Here is an 18,324-nt window from a genome sequence, read left to right as displayed (position 1 = left end):
GTATAGAATGGGTAAAAGTAAATCAATTTTCACTCTTTCAAAAAGTTCAAAAACTAGAGGGCACTCAATGAAATTATATGGAAATACTTTTATAACAAATAGGAGGAAATATTTTTTCACTCAAAGAATTGTTAAGCTCTGGAACTCGCTTCTGGAGGATGTGGTAACAGCAGTTAACGTATCTGGGTTTAAAAAGCGTCTGCACAAGTTCCTGGAGGAAAATTCCATAGTCTGTTATTGAGATGAACATGGGGGAAACCACTGCTTGCCCCAGGATTGGTAGCGTGCAATGGTTCTACTATTTGGGTTTCCTCTAGGTACTAGTGACCTGGATTGGCCACTGTTGGAAGCAGGATAAGATGGACCATTGGTCTGATCCAGTATGACTATTCTTATGTTCTCCATGTTGTGCTGGGGTGGGGGTCTGGAACTAGGCGGGCATGGGTGGAGAATGGGTTCTAATTCCCTAATGCTGGGCCTCCCCCAACAACTGGCATGCAACCTTTACACTAAAGATGTGCTGATTCCCCGAGGACAAGCAGGCTTCTATCTATTCACAAGTGGGTGACGCCGATCCGCATCGCCTGGGCCGGCATTTTCTCAAAACTAAAAACAGAGCTTTGTCGCATGCACAAGTGCGGTCTCCTCATTTCTCTTTTTACAGTGTGAGAAGAAGCTGCTGTTTGTTGCCCTCTCCTCACTCGTTCGTTTTTATTTTTTAGAGCTATTTTGTGCCTTCCAGCTGTTCTTCTATGTCTTCTTTTTGGCTCCTTGGATTGGAACCCCATTTTACCCATCCTTCAATTTCTTTTATAATTGTTTTGCCCGTTTTTAAGTTTTATTATTTTTTTCTGTCGTCATTGGGCCGATTTTAGGCCCAGACCGGTTGGGTCTCTCCCTTTGCTTTTCTCCGTGCCTTGCCCCTTTTTCAGGCACCATCCAGTCGTTTAATTTAGCGGACTAAGTTTTTCTGTCCATGTTTATGAAGATTCCCAGTGGCTTCAAGCGCTGTACCTGGTGCAATCGAACTGTCTCAAGAAAAGACACCCATTCTTGTGTCTGCAGTGTCTTGGGCCCGACCATAGCTCTACTAACTGTGTTCTCTGTCTTCACATGAAAAAGAAGACCCAGGTTTTCCGGGAGGCTCAATGACAGAGGATGTTTAGAGCCAAGTCCGGTTCCTCGACGTCTGCATCGGCATCAAGGTCAGAGACGCCTTTCATTTCTATCTTTTGTAAAGGAAATGGCTGATGCCATTCTGTTTCCTTTAGAAGTGGAGGATGAGCCTAGGGCCAAGATGCTTGAGGTCCTGGACTACACATCTCCTAAGGAGGCTGTGATTGCACCTCTCCAAGACGTACTCAAGGAAGTCCTCATCAGGAACTGGGAGTCCTCTCTGTCGGTCCCTGTCATGCCCAAGAACATTGACACCCTGTATCTAATCCACAGTGTGCCTGGTTTTGATATGCCTCAGTTGCCTCACAGTTCCTCTATGGTGGTGGAGTCTGCTCTCAAAAGAGCCAGGAGTACTAGGGACTACGCTTCAGCACCCCCAGGCAGAGAAGCTAGAACCCTGGATCCTTTTGGGAGGATGATGTACCAGGCTTCATTGCTCATCTCCCATATACAATCCTACAAGCTCCTCATGAGCGTCTACTTGCGAAACTCTGTGCGACAGCTGTCAGACTTGGTGGACACGCTTCATCCGGAGCATGCCGAGGCTTTCTACCAGTTGGTCAAGCAGCAGAAGGCATGTCGAAAGTTCTTGACAGGGCACTTATGACACTTTTGATGTGGCATCTGGGATCTCTGCTCAAAGTAAAGCAATGGGTAGAATCTCATGGCTGCATGTTTTTGACTTGGAACACTCTGTTCTGCAGTGGTTGGCGGATGCACCCTTGCCAGGGGGATAACCTTTTTAGAAAGAAGGTTGAGGAGGTCACTGACCTAATCAACATACTGATACAATCTCTTCTCTCTCCCACCGGGCGCCTTCTACATCCACTTCCTCAGCTAGGAGTATTTTTGGCAAGCCCAGAAGTGGTTCCTACTACTATCCTTTTGCTTACCTAAGGCCCCTGCTGCTCCCCATGCAAAGCAAGGGATGAGCTTTTGACTGGCTCCAGCAGAGCATAGCCACAGAAAGACGACATGCCAGTCGGAGGAGACATTTTTTCACCAAAGGTGGCCTCTTATAACCTCCAACCGGTGGATTCTTCAAATAGTCCATTTAGGTTATACTAGTATTATGCACTACAGGGGCGTAACCAGCAGCTCATTTTGCGGAGGTCCAGGGGTGGACTGAGGGACCATGAATGTTCTCTCCAATCTTCCCCACCCCCCACCCCATTAAAAATCTTGCCTCAAGGAGTCACGTGACGCGATGCACGAGAGCGGACGCTAAACACTTCGCTCCATGCCTACTCCCGCATTCATCCGGGCTAAAACCCTTAAAAACAAGAAAAAACCATTCCATTTTTATACACAACGCCTTATCGCACTGCTGGGAAAAGGCGATTGACGGTTAGAGTTGACAATGGTGGCGAAAACTTTGAGAAAAGACAGAGGCAGAATCGGGGAAGACAAAATGGCGGCCCCCGCGAGTCCCCCGGGTTCGTCAGTTAGCTCCGCATGGACAGCTGAAATAGTCGGAGAGGTAACAGCAGCTCTGGAAGGAATATTGGACAGGAAACTATAGGGGCTGGAACACAAACTGGAGGGGATAAAAGACAACATGTCCCAACTCACCCAAGACATGGCAGGATTCCAACAGAGAACAGGAGCATTGGAAGACCAGGTATCAGCTATTGAACAAAATTATGCCAAGCTATTAAAGCTGGTCGAGACACAGGCCGAAAAACTGGAAGACTTAGAGAACCGGTCACGTCACAATAACTTGCGTTTTGTGGGGATATCAGAAGAATTGAGTGACAGAGATCTACGTTCCTTTTTGGAGGACTGGCTTGTGAAAGAACTGAAATTGCCCGCCGCCATGGGGCCACTGACAATAGAGTGAGCGCACCGGGTGGGGCCCAAGCGCCAGAACGAAAGCAGACCCCGAGTTGTAATATGCCGTGTGCTCAATTTTGGCCAGAAAGCGGCAGTTCGGAGTGGAGATGGACTGCACTATAAAAATCAAAAGATCCTTTGCTTCCAACATTACTCGGTTGCGGTGGCGGCGCAATGAAAAGCCTTCTCGCCGATATGTTCAACACTGGTAAATCACAAAGTTAAATTTGCGCTGATGTATCCAGCCAAATTGAAAATATTTCACCAGACAGGCACAAAGATTTATGAAACGATACCAGAGGCTCAGCAGTATGTTCGCCAAATATTAAATACAGGTGATGAATGACTCCAGTAAGAGAGCGGACCGGAATGGTTATGTTCTGCAAATAAGGAAACGGATTTTACTATAAACTCTAAGGTCAAATGAGCTGGTCTAGTGGGGGAAGGCTGTGGAACACGGCTAAGGACTATATATAACTATCACTAATACACAAGCTGAACTGCTGATTTACCCCCCTAAAAAGTTTAAATGAGCCATGATCAGCCGTGGAATTTGCCAGCATAGATCGCTGCTGAGAAAGGCAGGACGGGACGAAAGGAGCAGGCCAAGACACATCCTTCACTGACGTGACTGACCGCAGTGGTTGAACTTGAGCAAAAAATGTAAGTTGGTGTTATGTGCCATAGCTACATGATGGTGAGAGAAGGACTTGGCCAACTACAGATTTAGGATGCTGATATGCGACTGAGCTTCGCTAAGTTGGAAAGGTTTATAATTCTTTCAGTATGACTCTAAAATAAGGAAAATGCAGGCATAAAATGTGAAGAGTAGACTGTTAAATACTGTATGTTAAAGTTAAAGTACGTTAAATAGTATACAGTTATGTTGATGGTTTAATGTAAGGAACAACGTAAGTAATATAAAGGGTTAATGTCAGGGGTGGGGAGGGCATATTTGATATAGGAACCTGGAGGAGGGAGGAACACAGTTTGAATTGGAATCTTCGAGGGGGGGAAAAAAATCCCTTGTCACCCACGCTTATAGCGGAATGCTGGGAGGGGCGTAGATGTGGCTAGTTCCCTAAGAATAGGGACGAAGAGAAAGGGGGAGGGCAGGGGTTTTGGGGGGAGGGCTGAGGGAATGGGGAAGGGAAGACTATATGGGCATCTTAGGAGATTTTTGGGAGGGGAGGGTTTCACTCAGGCCGTAACCAAGGTCATTGCTCAGCACCACAAAGTGGTGAGCTGGGGTGGCCCCCCCATGGAGATAAAGAACTACAACAGTGTAATAAGGACCACAGACGCACAGGTGATGACTGAAATTATAACATGGAATGTGGGTGGAATAGGTTCACCAGTGAACAGATCCAAGATACTGCGTTATTTACAGAGGATAGGCGCGGATGTAGCTCTCCTACAGGAGACACATTTGTCGGACATCGAACACATGAAATTGCAGAAATGGTGGGTGGGGGATTGCATTAGTTCGCCAGCAAAAGGGAGGAAAGGGGGAGTAGCCATATTGATTAGGAAAGGAGTAGCCGGACAAATAAGTAACATTACCAAAGACCCTGAGGGCAGACACATCTTCTGTAAAGTATCCTTGGGTAGGAGACAAATTTTAATGGGCAGCATTTATGCGCCTAATCAACTAGACAATAGATTTTACAAGAACATTATTGATCTGTTGTCAAAAGAAGATGATATCCCAATGATCCTGGGAGGTGATTTTAATATGGTGTGGGACCCGCAAATGGATAAATCACTTGCTACCCCCACGCCTCCTTGGTGGAAGTCGAGGGGACTCCCGAACTTAGGTTCGTTGCTAGATCTTTTGGACATATGGAGGGTTTTTCACCCACAAGAGAGGGACTATACACATTTGTCTAGGGCCCACAACACGCAATCACGGATTGACTATCTCTTGGTGTCTTGATCCCTGATAACAGATATACAAGACACACAGATTGGCCCATATGCGATATCAGACCATGCAGAGGTATGGGTAACTCTGAACTTTGGGGGACATGGTACGAAAAATAGACAATGGGTATTTCCTAGCTACTTAGCTCAGAACGCACAGTTTTGTGAGCATTTACTGAAGACTTGGAGAGACTATAAAAGCCATAATGAACATTCTGTATCAGACATAGGGACGTACTGGGAGGCGGCGAAGGCCGTGATAAGGGGAGAGATTATCAGTTTTGTAAGCCAGTTTAAAAAGACGAGGGACAGAGAAATATTGAGTTTAGAAAAACAAATTCTGACATTGAGGAAGAAACTTGGGGAATTGCCCTCCCCACAATTGAAAACGGACCTCATAGCGGCCCAGGTGAGTTTGAACTCCCTTATACACGAGAGGGAGAAGAAGTCACAGGACTACTATCGGTTTCAATTATACAAATATGGCAGCAAGGGAGGGCGAATGTTAGCTAGATTGATAGCCCGGAAACAAGCCTCAAGAACAGTTACAGCGCTAAAAGATAAGGCTGGAAAGCTGTGTCACACAGATAAGGAGATTAGAGAGATTTTCCATGAATTCTATCAGAAGTTATATAAGGCAGAAGAAGACTCGGGCCTTGCAACCAAGGCCTACCTAGAAGGAGTGGATCACCCAGTACTTAGAGACAAAGATCAGAAAGATTTGAACGCCCCCATTACAGTAGATGAAGTACATTGGGCAATTATCAGCAGTCAAATGGGGAAAGCTCCGGGACCAGATGGTATGAGAGCGGAATGTTATAAACTGCTGGGTGAAGAGATAGAACCAACAATAGCGGAAGTTTTTAACAGCTGGGTCGACAAAAGCTCGCTACCTAAGCAGCTAAATATAGCTCAAATTATTTTAATACCAAAGCCTAAAAGGGATGTGGTTTTGGCAGAATCTTATCGACCAATCTCCCTGTTGAATTGTGAATTGAAATTGTTTGCAAAAATTCTGGCCAACCGCCTGGGTAGAGTGCTACCAAAGATTTCCATGAGGGACAGGTGGGATTTGTAAAGGGGCGATCAATCTCCAAGAACTTAAGGAAGATACTAGCAGCATTGGAATTTACGGGCACGAGAGCAGAACCCACATTAATGATAAGTTTTGACGCAGAGAAAGCTTTTGATCGCGTAAAATGGGAATATTTGTTTGAAACCATTAGAGCATATGGGATCACAGGGTGGTTTGAAAGAGCGATCAAAACATTATACCTAGACCCCACGGCACGAATTATGGTAAATGAGGGTATTTCTGCAGAGTTTGCGATAGGGAGAGGCACCCGGCAGGGGTGTCCACTATCGCCACTATTGTTTGCTATATACTTGGACCCTCTGATCAGAGACATATACTCCATGCCGACAGTGAGAGGAGTAAAGATCAATAAACAGGAGTTTAAATTGGGCGCGTTTGCAGATGACCTGCTGGTAATACTTACAAGCCCAGCGGAGTCACTGAATGCACTATTGGAAATATTTCAGGAGTTTGGTGATTACGCTGGGTTCAAGTTAAATCTAGAGAAATCAGAGGCACTGGGCAGGAACATCAACAAAAATGAGCTAGGGCAGGGACACTTTCCCCTCAGGTGGGCGGAGGGTAAATTCAGATATCTAGGAATTATGTTGACACCCAAAACTGAGGACCTTTATGGAACTAATGTTCAAATCTTACTGAACACAACTAAACAACAGTTAGAGAGTTGGAAATTATTACAACTGCCTTTAATAGGGAGAATATGCTTAATTTGAATGATTATTCTCCCCAGGTGGCTTTATGTCTTGCAAACAATTCCCATTTGCTTATTACGTAAAGACCTTCGTGTGTTTAATAGAATGGTAGTGAAATTTTGTTGGGCAAACAAGAAAGCAAAGATGAAGTCCCAATGGATGGTGGGGGGTTGGCAACAAGGGGGGCTGGGACTGCCAGATCTAGAGCAATACAATATGGCGTGCCTGTTAAGATATGTCAAAGACTGGATTTTTGATACCACCTATTATACACCTCTCGAATTGGAAGAAGCCCTGTTCGCCCCAATGCGTCCACAAGCTTTGGTACAAATAGAGAGAATGCAAGTACCCATAGGATACCGACACAGCCTGCTGCTGGGTCCTCTGAGGAAAGCATGGAAATTTATGGGTAAAAGATTAGGTATAGGGGATGGAGGAACAGAATTACTACCGATAAGGGGGAATCCACTATTTGAGGCAGGCAGGGATAATGCAGTTTTTCTCCGCTGGGAAGAGAGGGGACTGATAACTTTAGAGGACATTATTGGGGAAACAGGGGGGATTCGGACGTTAGAACAGCTGGTGAGGGCAGACGAACTGCAATGGGGAGACACATACGCCTATTGTCAATTAAAACAGTTTGTTAAATCTATGAACAAAGAAAGACTTTCACAGAAATTAGGAGCTAAGATCAAACAGTTTTTTGAAAAAATCTCAGAAACAAATCCCTCCATTTCAGGAATTTATAGGGCCCTGTGGGAAGGAAGGCCACCAAAAGATCTGACCCATCTAAAAGAACGCTGGGAAAAGGATCTTGGAGTCAACCTAGTAACATGGGACATTACTAAGGAAGTGCAGAGGATTCCCAGATTGTTAAATGGAGCACAATATAGGGAATGCACATTCCGATTCATTCATAGAGCTTACATGACTCAAGCACAGCTGGCGAGGCTCGGGGGGACCCAATCGGCGCTTTGTAGGAGGTGTGGGGGAGCAGAAAATACCTTTTATCATGGATTTTGGAGTTGTAGGAAACTTAAAGCATTCTGGGGGAAAATTGCCCAGTATTTGACTACAATTATGGGACAACGGGTAGCATGCACACCAGAGCAGTTGCTGTTGAACCTCCCAGGATCAGGTAGAGGAATGATATCAAGGGGCAATATACTATTTGGTAAACTGACACTGCTGGCGAAGAAATGCATTCTGCTATACTGGACTACAGAAACAGGACCTGAATTTTGGCACTGGCGGAATCTGATCCACCAACTGGTGATGTGGGAGGCAAAAGAAGCCAGAAGTGGCCCCAAAAAACGTATTAAATTTCTGAAGATCTGTGGCGGATACTTGGATTCTTTGACACCTAGGAGTAGGAACTTAATACTTAAGGTGCTGTAGCTAAGGTAAAGGTCTGGAGGGTACTGGCAAGAGTGAGACTGGGGGAGGGAGGAGGGGAGGCGGGGGGGGGGGGGGGGGGAAAGATGATTCACTGAAGAAATGTAAATTCTTTGTTGATAAGAGGTAGCCACACGGTAAAACATAGTATGTTATAAATCATAAACTCAATCTACTTAATGCTAAGGGAGAATGATAGGGACGGTTGGGGGAAAGTATACAACCAGGAATCCCTCATTAAGGTACTCAATATCTGGACCTGAAGTGAAAATTGTCAAGGCATGTTTTTGGCTATGTAGATTGGATACTGATTTTGTAAAAGAGGGCTGGGGGGGGGGGTGGGTACTAGGGGAGGGGGGAATAAAAGAAAACGTACAAAAGCTATAAAATCTGTTTGTAATATTTTATTATTGTTCAATAAAAATGTTTAAAACTAAAAATCTTGCCTCTGCTAGCAGGGATACCCCAGCCCTTCACATTTGATACCTGAACCTTCTCTCTCTTTGGTGAAGTTGCCTCCAGTTCTGGAGGGGGACTGAGCCCAAAGTGGGGACCAAGGCTCCCCATAGCCACGCCATACCTATTGACCTGGTGGGTTATTGCAGCATCAGTGAGAGACCGCCGAGATGGAGGAACACTGAGATCCCATGAGGAAACAGTAGCAAAAACAAAGGAGTGGGAAATAGACCAAGCTAATCAGAGACAAATCAGCAGATTTCAGTCAACTGTAGACAATTTATTGCAGCACACATTGCATGTAACTGGCACCTTGCCCGTGTCTATCTTTTTATTTCAACAAGCATTTTATGGGTTTTTAATTTAATCTTTGCACTTCTACACGACCTTATAGAATCGCAATAACAAGTCTTATGCACGGAAGTTGCAGTTTTTCCAGCAATTACACACATAGGGCATTTGTGACCGTTGAGGCCTAATTACAGTATTATTCTGTGCTAGTAAATCTCACTGTTTGGGATGGGCCACTCTTGGCATCTCTGCTGCTAATCTTGGATCAACCATGGAGAATTTCTAGTTCTGCTCATCTATCTCATGTATACCTCAGGGCAAATGGACGATGTGACTTACATACATATCCTTCCTTCACTTAATCGCAAACAAGCATCACTGTGTCCTTTTCTCAAAGAAAGGCATAATCAGGGGCAGGATACCGGAATCTGCACAAGGTTTGTTACCTGGACAGTTCCCAAGATCTCATAGATGAGAGTACAAGGTGAGCTGTCAGCTGAAATCCTGGCCAGAGAGGGAGGGATACTCACACTATGTATGTGACTGTAAGAGTCTGTACTCTGTACTCAGAGTTCTCTACCTATACTCCTTTGCGCATTGTAGCCATGAAGGTCGCAGTTGCCTTCCTGGTGGTGGCTCTGAGCTGCTGCTATCATGGTAAGTAACCTTTAAATGATTACAGAAAGCTCCATATTTACTAAACTCTGAAGATTCACAGCTCCTTCACTCCTCTGAAGATCAAGTCTGAACCTTCTCAGCTTCACATTTTATTCCGTGTATTAAAGTCAGCACAGAGATAGATAACCTTTCCAAATCTAAATTACATCCGCAATTTACCACAACACGTGTAAAAGTGTGTTACACATTATCAAAGCTGATTCTGGAAGCCTATTATATAAATGGAGGTCTCTATCCAGCTTATTTTCGAAAGTGATCGCCGGCCATCTTCCGAAACAAATCGGGAGATGGCCGGCGATCTCCTGAACCCGGCCAAATCGATATAATCGAAAGCCGATTTTGGCCAGCACCAAATGCTTTCCGTCACGGAGCCTGCGAAACATCAAGGGCACGTGTCGGTAGGGTAGTGAAGGCAGGAAGGGGGCGGGACGGGGGCCTGCTCACGAGATGGCTGGCTTCGCCCGATAATGAAAAAAAAAAGCCAGGCTTGACGAGCATTTCATAGGCTTTACTTGGTCCCTTTTTTTCACAACCAAGCATCAAAAAGGAGCCCCAACTGACCAGATGACCACCGGAAGGAATCGGGGACCACCTCCCCTTACTCCCCCAGTGGTCACCAACCCCCTCCCACCCAAAACAAAAATTAAAACACATTTTTTTCTGGCCTCTATACCAGCCTCAAATGTCATACCCAGCTCCCTGATAGCAGTATGCAAGTCCCTGGAGCAGTTTTTAGTGGGTGCAGTGCACTTCAGACAGGTGGACCCAGGTCCATCCCCCCCTACCTGTTAGACTTGTGGTGATAAATGGGAGCCCTCCAAAACCCACTGTACCCACATGTAAGTGCCCCCCTTCACCCCTAGGGCTATGGTAATGGTGTATAGTTGTGGGGAGTGGGTTTTGGGGGGGGGGGATTTGAGGGGCTAAACAATGAAGGGAAGGGACCTATGCACCTGGGAGCTATTTTTATTTTTAAATTTTTAGAAGTGCCCTCCAGGGTGCCCGGTTGGTGTCCTGGCATGTGAGGAGCGCCAGTGCACTACAAATGCTGGCTCCTCCCACGACCAAATGCCTTGGATTTGGCTGGGTTGAGATCGCCGGCATTATTTTCCATTATGGCCGAAAACTGATGCCGGCCATCTCAAACCCGGCGATCTCTGACATTTGGTCGGTCCCAACCGTATTAGTGAAAAAAAAGATGGCCGGCCATCTTTTTCGAAAATATGGTTGGCTCCGCACACTTACAGTGGGGGAAATAAGTATTTGATCCCTTGCTGATTTTGTAAGTTTGCCCACTGACAAAGACATGAGCAGCCCATAATTGAAGGGTAGGTTATTGGTAACAGTGAGAGATAGCACATCACAAATTAAATCCGGAAAATCACATTGTGGAAAGTATATGAATTTATTTGCATTCTGCAGAGGGAAATAAGTATTTGATCCCCCACCAACCAGTAAGAGATCTGGCCCCTACAGACCAGGTAGATGCTCCAAATCAACTCGTTACCTGCATGACAGACAGCTGTCGGCAATGGTCACCTGTATGAAAGACACCTGTCCACAGACTCAGTGAATCAGTCAGACTCTAACCTCTACAAAATGGCCAAGAGCAAGGAGCTGTCTAAGGATGTCAGGGACAAGATCATACACCTGCACAAGGCTGGAATGGGCTACAAAACCATCAGTAAGACGCTGGGCGAGAAGGAGACAACTGTTGGTGCCATAGTAAGAAAATGGAAGAAGTACAAAATGACTGTCAATCGACAAAGATCTGGGGCTCCACGCAAAATCTCACCTCGTGGGGTATCCTTGATCATGAGGAAGGTTAGAAATCAGCCTACAACTACAAGGGGGGAACTTGTCAATGATCTCAAGGCAGCTGGGACCACTGTCACCACGAAAACCATTGGTAACACATTACGACATAACGGATTGCAATCCTGCAGTGCCCGCAAGGTCCCCCTGCTCCGGAAGGCACATGTGACGGCCCGTCTTAAGTTTGCCAGTGAACACCTGGATGATGCCGAGAGTGATTGGGAGAAGGTGCTGTGGTCAGATGAGACAAAAATTGAGCTCTTTGGCATGAACTCAACTCGCCGTGTTTGGAGGAAGAGAAATGCTGCCTATGACCCAAAGAACACCGTCCCCACTGTCAAGCATGGAGGTGGAAATGTTATGTTTTGGGGGTGTTTCTCTGTTAAGGGCACAGGACTACTTCACCGCATCAATGGGAGAATGGAGGGGGCCATGTACCGTACAATTCTGAGTGACAACCTCCTTCCCTCCGCCAGGGCCTTAAAAATGGGTCGTGGCTGGGTCTTCCAGCACGACAATGACCCAAAACATACAGCCAAGGCAACAAAGGAGTGGCTCAGGAAGAAGCACATTAGGGTCATGGAGTGGCCTAGCCAGTCACCAGACCTTAATCCCATTGAAAACTTATGGAGGGAGCTGAAGCTGCGAGTTGCCAAGCGACAGCCCAGAACTCTTAATGATTTAGAGATGATCTGCAAAGAGGAGTGGACCAAAATTCCTCCTGACATGTGTGCAAACCTCATCATCAACTACAGAAGACGTCTGACCGCTGTGCTTGCCAACAAGGGTTTTGCCACCAAGTATTAGGTCTTGTTTGCCAGAGGGATTAAATACTTATTTCCCTCTGCAGAATGCAAATAAATTCATATACTTTCCACAATGTGATTTTCCGGATTTAATTTGTGATGTGCTATCTCTCACTGTTACCAATAACCTACCCTTCAATTATGGGCTGCTCATGTCTTTGTCAGTGGGCAAACTTACAAAATCAGCAAGGGATCAAATACTTATTTCCCCCACTGTACGGCGCCGGCCCCGGAGATGGCCAGCGCTGTTCGCTTATGCCCCTCCACGTTACCTTTACAAAATAGGCTTAAAATATGCACCTTTTGGGCTTTTTCCATAGATCCCTGTTACAAGATCAGACCCCAAGAGGGTAACAGTATAACAGGGCACTGGGTGCATCTTTTATATCTGTCTTATAAAGATAACATATATAGCTACATGCATACAAAAAATTACCCTAAAAGAAAGGAGAGACACATTTATACCTGCTCCAAAGGACATGCAACTGGGTGCAGGTATTTGCAAGTTAGAAAATGTACATTTTATCAAACGTAGTGTAAAAAACAACTAGTGACCATCTAAACACAGAGGTGATCCAAAAACCACTTAAACCCCTTATAATTAAACACAATATCAACTTTCATCTGCAAACAAAAAATGTTATCATAAACTTTAAAGCAAATACACAGAATTTTAAAGGGGTCTTATTTCAGAACTAGAGGCCAAATGAAACCTGAATTCTCATTTTTGACCAAATCCAAACCAGCAGCCAAATTTTCCTGATTGGTTTCGGCCGAAAATGAAAACGGCACCTCCACCGCCTGCAGAGACTTGTCCGAACAGGCCAGGCCGGCCACCCGCCCCTCTTAGCCCTCCCCTGCTGGAAGAAAGCGAGTGCTGCTGAGCCACACCCTCCCCCACCACTTGAAGGCCCTGCCCTGATGGTCTAGTGGTCTCTTTGGGGCAAGAACTATAACAGTCACTGCTGCCCATGCTGGTTCCTCCATAAAAATGGCTGCCCAGAGTTCCTGCCTGAGACTGTCACCAGGACAGTTAAAGGTAGGCCTGCGGTGGGCCTTTCAGTAGTTGTGGTGGGGTGGGGCTGGATCAATGGGTCCCGCTCGTCTGTGGGAGGACAGGGTGTTGGGACCTGGTCTCTGCAGGGTGGAGTAGGTAGTGGCGGAGGCAACCCACTTGCATTTTCGACCTAAACTCCAGCTTGGATTTCAGGCCGGTTTCGGTGCCAAAAGCAAAACTGAAATTCAGTCAACCTCTATTCAAGACGCTTTTGATAACAAAAGTGTCAAAAGCGTTGTTTCATATTTTACCCCCTTAAATCAGTTATTCTTGAAAAAAAAATCAACAAAAAGAAAATATAATACAAATAAAGTCTTTCCAATGTAAATCGTGCACTTATCTGAGCTCAGTCAGCTGATCCCGATTCTAGCATTTCAGTATAAAAATGCTTTTGTCAAGGGACAAGCCCAGCTTCCTGCAGAATTATTCATTCAACAGCACTGAATATCAGCGCTCCTCAAATAACTCCCGGCTCCGTCTCTAACCAGACAGTGCCACGTAGTCTCTGGTGATATTCCAGCAACACTCTCCAGTTCAGTGCCTCCGAATATCAGCGCTGGACCCAGTCTGTGTGATTTTACAGGGTCGGAGCCCTCCTCATGCTGAATATCGACCCCTATGTCTTTTGAACTGGCTTTCAGTATATGTTCTGAATATGTTTGGTTTGTGTGTCTAAATCATTTATTTCTTTTCTGTAAGCCACTTGGAAGGTAGACAGGCGGCATATAAATGTTTTTTTTAAGTATTTAAATATTAATCCATTAATTGACGGTTTATTTTACCTCTTTATCATCTAGTTACCAATGCACAACCTGTCCGTGGAGAGGATAGAGCTGGAGCTACTCAAGATTCTCCTTCATTGGTTGTAGATGTAAGTGAATAGGGGAGCAGAGGAGGAGTTTAATGGTTGGAGCAGTGGTCTGGGAACCAGAAAGTCCAGGTTCAAATCCCATGGCAGCTCCTAATCCAGACACCTGGGATGTACCCAAGTGGTTTGTAAAAAAAATGTTTTGCTAACATAGGGTTAATCATTCTTACTATTTCTAAATTAAATGTAGATTCTTAGGCCTCTCTGAACTGTAGATTCTGTGACCTTGTGTACATGAGTTATAGAATGGGATGTGCCTAGATAACTTGTTTTAGAACCAGACAAGCTGACTCCCAGTAGTCTGGAAATGTAAACATGTTAGAAAATATGAAAGTGTTGATAGACACACAGGCAACAAGCTTTCATTGTATTCCTGCACATAGAAAATGTATAAGAGACACAGGGAGGGTTTTTAGAGTCAGACAATCTTTGAACTATGGTTGGATATTGTCTCTTGCTTGCTTGCAAGCAATCAATAAACCTGTTTGTGATTATACCTGCTTGATCCTTTGGGTATTCGTGAATATAATTGGTTAAATTCTTTTAACAGTTTGGGGGCTCTGGCCGGGAACCAATATCTCTTTCCTTGTGTCAGGTTCGGAGCTGTGTGCACTTGGATTTTGAATAAATCCTTTTAAATCAAAGTCCCCCGGGCTAAAGATTGCCTGTCAATAGGGGCTAGATCTTCTGACACTTCGAAGAGTGATGGTTTTTTGTGCTTATCACGAATCTCATGGGACCAACTTAGGTACTGTGATGTCTTGTTTGTCTTTTGAATTAGTGTGTCTTTTAAATTGGTAACTGAAATTTGGAGCGAGGACTCCTGTCCTATAGTTTAAGGGAAGTCCACGGTCTGGGACCCGCTCGCTGAGGAGCGCGGACTCCCTTTGTCTGAGACTGCTAGAGAAGTCCACGGTCTGGGACCCACTCGATGAGGAGTGCGGGCTCTTGTTATTGCTATCTCAGACTGCTATAGAGTGAAAAAGAAGTCCGTGGTCTGGGACCCGCTCAAAGGCCTTAGTGTGCACAATAAAAGAGTGACATAACCATGGGAAATTTGTGTTGTAAGATAGGGTGTTGTTCGTGTCTTTGTTGTTGTTTTACAAGACCCTCGAGGCAAGGGATTCTCTGTGGAGATCCTAAGTTTATGCATAAACGTAATCCAGATACTGTGTGTATTTAAAGAAATGGAAAAAGAAGTTTGGATTTGATGGGAAATTAACTGTTGCATCATGTTACTACTACTACTACTTGACATGTCTAAAGTGCTACTAGGGTTACGCAGCGCTGTACAATTTAACATAGAAGGACAGTCCCTGCTCCAGTGGCGTAGCCAGACTGCCAATTTTGGATGGGCCTGAACCCAAAGTGGGTGGGCACAAAATTTTCTCTCTACCCCCCTCCCCCAACAAAATTTAGTCACGCTAATCAGATGCATTTGTCACACAGGGTAAAGTGCTGCTTTTCAGTGCATCAGATTTCAGAAAATTTATTTAATAGCCTAACACCCTTTTCAATGAGCTTTCAGAGGCCAAAACCTCCTGCCTCAGGTCAGTATAATGCTGTTACGGTATCCTCGCCTGACCTAAGGAAGGAAGTATTGGTCTCTGAAACTTCATTAACACAGGTACCATATTACTTTATCCTAAATTAAAAATAAAATTATTTTCTTTACCTTTCTTGTATGGCCATTTACTTTTTCTCATTGTGTCGCTCCCAGTCTCTAGATTCTGCTTTCCTTCGTTTTCGCTTAACTCTTCTGCCACGGTTTCCTGGCCATTTCTCATTTTTCTCTCCTTTTTCTTTGCGTTCTTCAATATTTTTCTGCCTCTCTCTCTCTCTGTCCTGATTTAATTCATTCTTACTATCCATTCTTTAATTTCCTTCATCTACTTATGGCTTTTCATCTTTTTCTCACCCTTGTTCTCCCCATGCCCCTTCCTCTTATTCTCCAGTCTTTCACTACTCTCCTTTTCCATCCAGCAGCTCTCTTCTTTCTCTCCCCATCCTTCCAGTCTCCCCTCTCTCTCCCCATCCTTCCAGTAGTCTCCCCTCTTTCTTTCTGCAGCCTTCCGTCCAGTGTCACCTCTTTCTCCCTACCCTTCCATCCAGCGTCTTCCCTCTTTCTCTCCACATCCTTCCATCCATCTATCCTCTCTCCTGATCCTTCCATCTAATGTCTCTCTCCCTCTTTCTAACCAGTGTCTCTGTATCACTCTACCCTTTTCTGTTCAGTGTCCCTTCTCTCTCCACATCCTTCCAGTCTCTCCCCTTTCTCTCCCCATCCTTCCATCCAGAGTCTCTCTCCCCATCCATCCGTTTTCCCTCTTTCTCTCCCCATCCTTCCATCTGTTTTCTATCTTTTCTCCCCATCCTTCCATGTTTTCCCTCTTTCTCCCCATCCTTCCATGTTTTCCCTCATTCTCAGCCATCCTTCCATCTGTTTTCCCTCTTTTCTCCCCATCCTTCCAAGTTTTCCCTCTTTCTCCCCATCCTTCCATGTTTCCCTCTTTCTCCCCATCCTTCCATGTTTTCCCTCATTCTCTGCCATCCTTCCATCTGTTTTCCCTCTTTTCTCCCCATCCTTCCATGTTTTCCCTCTTTTCTCCCCATCCTTCCATGTTTTCCCTCTTTTCTCCCCATCCTTCCATGTTTTCCCTCTTTCTCCCCATCCTTCCATGTTTTCCCTCATTCTCTGCCATCCTTCCATCTGTTTTCCCTCTTTTCTCCCCATCCTTCCATGTTTTCCCTCTTTCTCCCCATCCTTCCATGTTTTCCCTCATTCTCTGCCATCCTTCCATCTGTTTTCCCTCTTTTCTCCCCATCCTTCCATGTTTTCCCTCTTTCTCCCCATCCTTCCATGTTTTCCCTCATTCTCTGCCATCCTTCCATCTGTTTTCCCTCTTTCTCCCCATCCTTCCATGTTTTCCCTCATTCTCTGCCATCCTTCCATCTGTTTTCCCTCTTTTCTCCCCATCCTTCCATGTTTTCCCTCTTTCTCCCCATCCTTCCATGTTTTCCCTCATTCTCTGCCATCCTTCCATCTGTTTTCCCTCTTTTCTCCCCATCCTTCCATGTTTTCCCTCTTTCTCCCCATCCTTCCATGTTTTCCCTCATTCTCTGCCATCCTTCCATCTGTTTTCCCTCTTTTTCTCCCCATCCTTCCATGTTTTCCCTCTTTCTCCCATCCTTCCATGTTTTCCCTCATTCTCTGCCATCCTTCCATCTGTTTTCCCTCTTTTCTCCCCATCCTTCCAAGTTTTCCCTCTTTCTCCCCATCCTTCCATGTTTTCCCTCATTCTCCCCATCCTTCCATGTTTCCCTCTTTCTCCCCATCCTTCCATGTTTTCCCTCATTCTCTGCCATCCTTCCATCTGTTTTCCCTCTTTTCTCCCCATCCTTCCATGTTTTCCCTCTTTTCTCCCCATCCTTCCATGTTTCCCCTCTTTCTCCCCATCCTTCCATGTTTTCCCTCATTCTCTGCCATCCTTCCATCTGTTTTCCCTCAGACGTCAGACGCCGAACTGGATTCAACAAACCAGCACTGCAGCGTTACTTCCTTGAAGCACATGGCCACGGAGGAAGACGAAATATGGAGATTGCGGGTCGGACCTCGGCTGGCGGGGGTTGGGGCCCCCCCGCCAGCAAAAGTAAGCAGCGGGGGAGGGTTGACGGTGGGGAGGGGGGCCAGGGCGAAATCTGCGGGGGCCCAGGCCCCTGTGGCCCCACGCAGATACGCCCCTGATTTACAGTAATAATTAACTGTGTTTAACCATGTCTTGACTCCAGTATTCTACAGATAATGTTATTATTCCTTCTATTATATAATTTTCAGAATTTAATTTGAGTTTCTACTTCTTTAGAACTCAATATCAACCCTCCATTGGCCCAGGTACAAAAACAGAGAAAGTACCTTCATATAATGTGTAAAGCTCTGTGTATGTCTACTAGTGCTATAGAAATGAGTAGTAATACTGCACAGTTTATACATGAGTGGAGTGGAATGGGTAGACATGAAGTGTCTTTTACGCTTTCCAAAAATACTAGGACTAGAGGGTACGCGATGAAACTACAAAGTAGTACATTTAAAACGAATTGGAGAGTGGTTTTCTCAGTGCAATTTTTCTAGCAAAATAGGTGTCGGTACTCAAATGCCAGGCCATCCTTCAGGGGTGCGGTGATCACTGAGGGACTCACCCCACAATAGCCAGGACCCCTGCAACCAGTCACAGAATCTA

General features: G+C 45.4%; 1 long non-coding RNA gene across 1 annotated transcript; it reads left to right on the top strand.

The window, feature by feature from the left end:
* The first annotated feature begins 9,460 nt into the window (after positions 1–9,460).
* Positions 9,461–14,089, top strand: LOC115464497. The gene is made up of 2 exons (XR_003941260.1): positions 9,461–9,519; positions 14,016–14,089. It is a non-coding gene; the product is annotated as an uncharacterized LOC115464497 (long non-coding RNA).
* Positions 14,090–18,324: the final 4,235 nt, after the last annotated feature.

The sequence above is a fragment of the Microcaecilia unicolor genome, chromosome 1, assembly GCF_901765095.1.
Source record: "Microcaecilia unicolor chromosome 1, aMicUni1.1, whole genome shotgun sequence".
In the NCBI taxonomy this organism is placed as follows: domain Eukaryota; kingdom Metazoa; phylum Chordata; class Amphibia; order Gymnophiona; family Siphonopidae; genus Microcaecilia; species Microcaecilia unicolor.
This window is presented reverse-complemented; position numbering and strand designations above follow the sequence as displayed.